The 7,769-nt window shown below is 43.8% G+C and overlaps 1 long non-coding RNA gene across 1 annotated transcript; it reads right to left on the bottom strand.

Annotated features, from left to right (window-relative positions):
• Positions 1-1,020: 1,020 nt before the first annotated feature.
• Positions 1,021-7,446, bottom strand: LOC128313881 (uncharacterized). The gene is made up of 3 exons (XR_008294925.1): positions 7,286-7,446; positions 5,101-5,399; positions 1,021-2,169 (listed from the first exon to the last, which is right to left on the bottom strand). It is a non-coding gene; the product is annotated as an uncharacterized LOC128313881 (long non-coding RNA).
• Between the last annotated feature and the right edge of the window lie 323 nt (positions 7,447-7,769).

The following is a 7,769-nucleotide window of genomic DNA, read 5'->3' as shown; positions in this document are numbered from 1 at the left end:
TTGGAACAACTTAGACCTGGGGACCCTTAGACTGGGACACTCACAGAGTGGATCTCCTGGTAAGCACTCCCTACTTGTAATCTGGTTCCCTTTCCCTGGGTTTGTATCTTCTCCCCCAAGCACTATCCATCTGAATCAACATCCATCCACTTTTCTAAGAAGAGCTATTTTCCCACCTTTAAGGAAAGATATCAATCACTGAACTCATTTATCCACCCCCTTTTCTCCCCAGGCAATGCCCTGAATCTGAGTTATTTACTTCTAGGTAAGGCCACAGGGTTCCGACCAATAGCCATCAAGACTCAAGAACCATCAGGGGAATGAGGGGGTTCCAGTTCCCATAGTCAAGGACAAGTAAGGGTCCTCCAGGTTAGATTGCCTTTTCCACATTCTACCAGGATGAGCTTTAGTCCTCCTCAGCCATTTCATTAGTAGTCTGGCTAAATTAAGTAAATATATGTTTCTTGATGACAGACAGTATTTTTTGGATGCATGATAGTCATTGCAAAAACTTATTACAGGAGAGAGTTCTGTAACTGCCAGAATGCCTTGCCCATCTCTGTAGTCAGTGAGCCCCATTACTGTCCAGAGCAGAGCAGGACTCAGTTCCTTCTCTGCACAGGGGACAATCCGTTTAATAAAGGAACAATGATTCCTCCTAGGGACTGCTCCCAATGTTACTCCAGGAAAAACATGCCTATGTATGTTCATTGTTGAAAGTGAAGCACCATGTACAGTAAGAACACGTAGGTGGTGCTCAATTATTGACTGTTCTCAATCTCAGTAAATGATATCACCAGGTACCCAGTTGCTTAGGTCAAAAATCTTGACCCCTTCCTACCCCCCTCCCACACTCCATATCCAATTCATAAGTAAATCTTGTTTGCTCTATCTTCAGAACACATTCCCAATTTGACCACTTTAATCTACTGCCACCATTATCCTGTGATATTTTCTATATTTCACTTACCATCTACCATTATATTGTAAATCTACAGGTGATCTTCATCATTTGTGGATTCTGTCTTTGTGAGTCCATCTACTTGTTAAAATTCACTTATGATCCTAAAATCAATTCTTATGGTCCTTTCATGGTCATTCAGAGACACCCATAGAAAGATGAAAAATTTGACTCACCTGATGAACTCATTCCCAGCTGAGGTCAAACAAGGCAACTCTCTGTCTTCTTGTTTCAGCTCTTAGAAGCAAAGGTCTTTTTATGGTTTTTTTTTAGTGCCATGTTTTCACACATTTGTGCCTTTTCTTGGTGATTTTACTGTTTAAAATGGTGCCCGAGCATGGTGCTGAAGTGCTGTCTAGTGTTAAGTGTAAGAAGGCTGTGGTGTGCCTTATGGAGAAAATATGTGTGTTAGATAAACTTCACTCAGGCCTATAGTTATAGTCTCAGTGCTGTTGGCCGTGAGTGCAATGTTAGCAAATTAACAGTATATATTAAATAAGCTGTCTTTAAACAGAAACACACATAAAACAAGGTTATACATTGATCGTTGGATGAAAGCAATTGCTGAAATTAAACAGTTCCTGAGCATAAGCAAAAAATTCTAATAGGATTAGCAGTATCTGTGATGATCACAATAGAAACCAAAGATATTTTCTAATCACACTACAGTTGTAGAAATTTTGAAATATAGTTTTATACTCATAGTACTTTGAATTATGGTAGGTATTTTGCTCACCACCAGAGATCATTATTTGAATGTGTTAATAAGGGAACATTTCTGCACCACACATTTTAATGATTATATTGAGCATAATTGATTTCCTTTGAAATCTTGTGGTTTTATTTTCTGCATTTAAGACATTAAACATTAAAACATTCTCAGAAGAGATCCATAAGGCCTCTCCAGCCTATCAATGAAATCCATGGCACAAGAGTTTAAGAACCTAGCTTCAGGTCAAGGCCATATTTAGGTAACACATCTAGGATCATGAAACTACTTAGAACTGGGATCCACACCCAAATCTGCCTGCAAGCATCACCACAGAAGGACCTCCCTCTACAAAGACTCCTCTGTGCATCCCCTCAGACATCTGGAAGAGTACTTGGCAGAAAGTTTCCAATGGATTCCATAAAGCATATCCATGTGCAGAGCGTCTCACAGGGGGCTGGAGGGCATCATTCTTCCAAGTGTGGCCTGAAAGCTGTTACTGATCAAAGATGAGAAAAGCAAGAAATTGAGAGTAAGGATTTAGAAATCTTTTTAGAAATATGAAACTAACAATAAAATAACCAAGGCTTGTATTTTCTGTCTTTGTGTTTTTTAAAACTTTCAGTTTATTTTACAAAATCATCAGTCTGCAGTGGATTGGAAATTTACAAAGACTAAACAAACAAACAGACAAACAAATACTAGTTTCTTCTCCACACAAGAGTTTGAGAACCACTATTGTGGGGGGTGGGGGTGCAGTGGGCAGAAATGGGGAAAGAGACACGGATACAAATGGGCAAATGCTCTGACAAAATGATGGACACAGAAGCACATCAGACTAGCAGAACTGGGGAAGGCAGAGGGAGGAGGAAGCATTTTTTAAAGTTTTTTTTTTTTTTAAGGTTTATTTATTTATTTTTGAGAGACAGCACAAGTGGGGAGGGGCAGAGAGCAAGAGAGAGAGAGAAAGTCCCAAGCAGGCTCCACACTGTCAGCACAGAGCCTGATGCGGGAACTCATGAACCATGAGATCACGACCTGAGCTGAGGTCAGACGCTTAATGGACTGAGCCCCCCAGGTGCCCTGAGGAGGAAGCATTTGAGCTGTGTTTTGACCAATGTCTATAGGTGGAGATGATGCATTTCTGGGTATTCCAGGCAATGGGCCCAGCAGGAACTAAGGCAAGGAGTGTAGAACACAAGGTGCATTAGAGAAGGTGGTCATCAGGAAAGAAGGGGCAAATGGCTGTGTGTATCTTCAGTGAGTGGGGACACAATACTCATGGCTTTTGAAACATGGTGGGGATTTGGAGCTTTTCAATAGGCCATAAAGAGCCATGGATCTATTTTGAACAGGAAAGGAAATAATCATACTTAAGTTTTAAATGATAGTATTTGTTGAGCCAAACTAAATTTAAAAAATTCTCAGGCACGGACTCTTTCAGCGGAGAGAATTTGCTTCTTTCATCAGAATGTACAACTACACAGAGATTGATTTCCATGCCTGGATGAACACATGCAAGGATGTGCATGAATGAGGATTGCTCTGGAAAACCTATTTGCCTCTTTTATCCTGTCCTCTCCTCTCATCTCTTCTGTCTTATTTTCTCTCTTTCCTCTCTTATTGTATCTCACTTAGCACTTGGAGCTACTAGCCAGCCACACGTGGTCACTGAGCCTTTGAAATAGAGCTTCTGTGGCTAAGGAACTGAACTGTAAATTTTATTTAATTTTAATTAATTTAAATTTAAATAGCCACATGTGGGTATTGGCTACTATATTGGATAGTGCAGAGACTTACTACAATGAAGACAGGGAAGGAAAATCTAGATGCCACAAAGCCTTTTAAAAATTTTTTAACATTCTTCTCCTCTCCTCCTCCTCCTCCTCCTCCTCCTCCTCCTCCTCCTCCTTCTTCTTCTTCTTTTTGAGAGACAGAGAGAGATAGGGTGTGAGCAGGGGAGAGAGGCAGCAAGAGAGGGAGACACAGAATCTGAAGCAGGCTCTAGTCTCTGAGCTGTCAGCACAGAGCCTGATGCGGGGCTCAAACCCACAAGCCATGAAATCATGATTTGAGTCGAAGTTGGATGCTCAATCAACTGAGCCACTGCTACGAAGTCTTCAGACAGGGTGTCATGGCATATTTGGTTAACAAGAGTAGTCACAGAAGAATGAAGATGGAAATGAATCTTTCTGCTTTTAACCCAGATATGTATGTTTTAGCCTATCTGTGTCCAATGAGCCCCTTGGAAAGAGGCCTGGGAGCCAGGAGGTTAGGGTCCTGAGTTTGATGTGCTACTTTAGACAGGTCACTGCTAGGGGAAGGGCAAGAACTAATGTCCACTGAACATTAACAAAACACCAGGTATGGGGTGTTAAACATGTTTACAGATTACTACATCTGAACGTTGCACAAACCCATAAAATAGCATTTTTATTCCTATGTTACAGATGAGGAAAAAGCGGGTCAGAGAGGTAAGCAATTTGTCCAAACCACCCAGGTTGTGAGGTATAGAGCAGGTGTTTAGATATTTAGAGCCAGTTCTAAGGCCAAAACTCTTCCCACTGCACCTCTGGGCTTCCCTAAACTCTCCTAAACATCTATTCCTTCCCTTCTTGACCCCCAGTGAGACAGGATGATGAAGAAAACCTAATGAAGGTTAGGAAGGTCCCAACATGTTGACAGGGCAAACATGTTGAGTGTGCACAAGGGAGGGAGGTGATATTTTCTGAGAGTACAAACAGGGCACAGTGTTCTGAGATGGTTCTGCACTCTAACTGATATTGAAAACACTTTAAATTTTCCATTTAAGTTATGCCTGAGGCTGGGCCTGTTTCAATCATATAAAAACCAATATCAGTTTGGAAAGGTTATCACAGCCTTGCTGATTCCAGTCAACATTAAAAATGCAAATGTTTAGTATTTAAATATAGCCTTTGGCCACCAGCCTCCAGGACATCAGGTAAACCACAGTGGGCAGCCATCTCCCACTGAGGGCTTGGCTGGCCCACTGAAAAGAAGCGAAGGATGTGCCTAAAAGTCTGCTTTGTACGAGGCTGATGGAAGCACTTCCAGCCCCATGGAAGTCTGGGTCCTTAGAGGTCATCCAGTTGGTGTTGCTGAATCAGACATCCATTCAGTGTGGGGCAGAGACCCCGTCAATCTTATTTGTCTTTGTCTTCCCAGTACCTATCCCAGTGCCTGCTTCATAGGAAGAGCTCATAGAGATACTAATTGGATAGATGAATTAATCCATCTCTCATCTTTTATGGGTTAACCTATTATATCGCAGGCACTGTGCTAGGCCTATAAGTTCACACAGAAACAAGCCATTTGGGGAAATCAATCTCCAGGAATTTGCCATCTAAGAAGTGTGGTAAGATATGCAAATAAATAATAACAACATAAAATAGTATTAAGTGAACCTTACCATAAGTATTAATTCTGGAGGTCTCTCAACAGGTGTTTGAAAATGGGCCAGATGAAGAGTGCCCGTGAGGCCAGACATCGAGATTCTGGGTGTTCTGAGACATGGAGTAACTGGGCAGTGAGATCAGCAATGGGAGGTTTGTGGAAGAGGTGCCAAGAAGCACTCCTGAGGTGGGTTCATGTCCTTGGTGGTCTCCTCCACTCAGACTGTAGGCTGTCTGAGAGCTGGCCTGTGTCTTATTCAGCTCTGCACTCCAGTATCTCACATGAGGTCTGACACATAGTAAGAAGCAACATATGCTGAATAAATGAATGAATAAATGAAGGAATATTAGGAATCCATAAGGGATCATATGAAGAAGCATTTATTGAGAGTTTAGTAGGCACCAAACATTTAATAGATAGCTTCTTAGTTAATTATAAGAATCAGGGTGCAGCTAGGAGACAGAAACCACATCAGCTACTTGAACAGAGGCAGTTGAACGTAAAGGATTGTAAACAGGGTATAAAGTTGTTAACTGGGCAACTGGAAGGGTAAAATGAGAACTATCAAGTATAACAGAGATAGCAACTGCAGAAAGCAGCTGTCACCCTAGGGATAAGGGACCACGGGGGCGGGGAGGGGGGAGTTACAACTGTTAAAAGTTAGAGGCTTAGTAGAGAGACCCTGGGAGCTGAAACTCAGGCAAGGGAGCAGGGGACCCTGCCAGACTGGTGCTGGTATCTCTGATTGGATGTGATGAAGCTAATTCTTTGTTGGAAACTACAAACCGGCTTTGACTACTGCAATGGGAAGGCCTTGCTGCTGCCAGGAAGAAGGAGCATTGCTGGGGTGATGCTCACAGCCACCCCTCTAAGATTCAAGACCCAGTTCAGATGTCATCTCCCCTGAGAAGCCTTCTTGATCTCTTTCTGGAGATAGGAAGCCCACAGGAAGCACACAGGAAGGACAGAAGTCTTATCTTCCTCCTCCAGCTGTGCGGCCCCCTCCAGCACCACCACTGGCAGAACTTAAGAGGGAGCCAGCTGGACCAGCAGAAATGTGCTTTGCAGAGACCCAGGCCCATCATCAGAAAGCAGAGCACAGAAGGGTTTTGGAGCTGGGATGCCATGGTGTCCTAACCATACAGGAATCTTCCCATCAGTGCTGTGATGCAGATACTGCTACTACCCCATTATATAGATGAGGAAAACAAGGGTCTAGACAAGTCAAAGTGACTTGCTTAATAAGTTGATGTGGCAGCTCTCTGAGGTGAAGCCAAGTTGGTCGGTTCTTGATGACAATAGTCTACCAAGCTTCCTTCACACTTTTATGTTAAGAAGGTATCAGGGGATAGAACAGATTTGAAGCTCCAGTGCTGCCGGGTTGGCAGCTGGGGGTGAGATGGGGTGGGGGGGTCAGGTGTCACCTATAAGAGCAGGGAAGCAGGCATGGGGAAGTCCTGACAAATATCTCCCAGTGTGCCACTTGAATCTCTCACTTTACTGTCCTTTAAGATAGTTGAGATCTTTATTACTTGATCAAAAATTAGCCACCTAACAAACTCCTCCACATCTCAGAGATCTGAGACCCAGCTCAGATGCCACCTCCCCTGAGAAGACTCCGCAATCTCTACAGAGCCAGCCATGCCCCCACACGGTGCCCCCAGGGGACTTGGTGCAGAGTTTACTTGTCTATATTCCACGCTAGATTGTGGGCTACCTGCGGGCAGGCCTGGGTCTATCTAGGCTCTGCCTGGCACATGGTAGGCATGCAATGTCTAGTGATAATGACAAAGCTTTGTTTCTTCCAGAAGCGTACTTCTTGTGGGAGCACAAGCAACTTGAGGACCATGTTTTCTGACTCATTCTCTGCTTTCCAGGAGTTCTTGGTCTAGTGCTGAAGACATATTGAAAAAACACCCAAAAGCAAACCCCTCCTGGTTGAGGCCTTCACCTCCCGCCTTTTCCAAACCATTCTTCTCCCTTCACTCAAGATGGAAATGTAATCATCAGAAATCCCTGCTAAATCCTTCCAAAGGCCTCCTGCTCTTAGGATAAAGACTAACTCCTCAACTTTTCCCCCTGTGTCCTCTGCCATCTGTCCCCTGTCCCTCTTCAGTCTTGCATCTCATGGCTCCCCATTCCTCTCCTGCCTCCTTCTACTCCACCCGCCAACTACGGAACCTCTGCAGTTTCCAACTCACCAAGCTCTTTGCACCTTGGTCATTGCAGGTGGCATTTCCTCTACCCAGAACCCTCTCTTCTTGCTCCCTTTGCCAGAGTCACTCTGGCCTATCTTTTAGATCTCAGCCGCTGAGTCACTTCCGCCAAGAGGCTATTGGCAGGGTAACTTGATGCTCTGAAAGCAAGGTGCTCCTGATCATGCCTTTTATCCTCCAAATTGTAATGGCCTGCATTTGCTCAGAAGAGTGATCTTCTTGGCACACGGCTGATGCTTTGTAGAACAGACTTGAATAAATTAAAAACTACAAACAAAAAACTAAGAGAGATCTCTCCAAGGGAGTTTGTAAGTCATAGGCTGCCTGAAACATGAAGAAATAACTCCCAGTGTCAAGGTGCCTGATGAAAAGAGGACCTCTGGAATGGGGGGAAGGGCTCTGGACCTGGAGGCAGATCAGGGCTGGAGCCCCAGCAATCTGGGAGGAACGAGCTTGATGTTATCTTACT

Source organism: Acinonyx jubatus, chromosome C1 (genome assembly GCF_027475565.1).
Source record: "Acinonyx jubatus isolate Ajub_Pintada_27869175 chromosome C1, VMU_Ajub_asm_v1.0, whole genome shotgun sequence".
Taxonomy (NCBI): Eukaryota; Metazoa; Chordata; class Mammalia; order Carnivora; family Felidae; genus Acinonyx; species Acinonyx jubatus.
The sequence above is the reverse complement of the archived record's forward strand: the minus strand, read 5'-3'. Positions and strand labels throughout refer to the sequence as shown.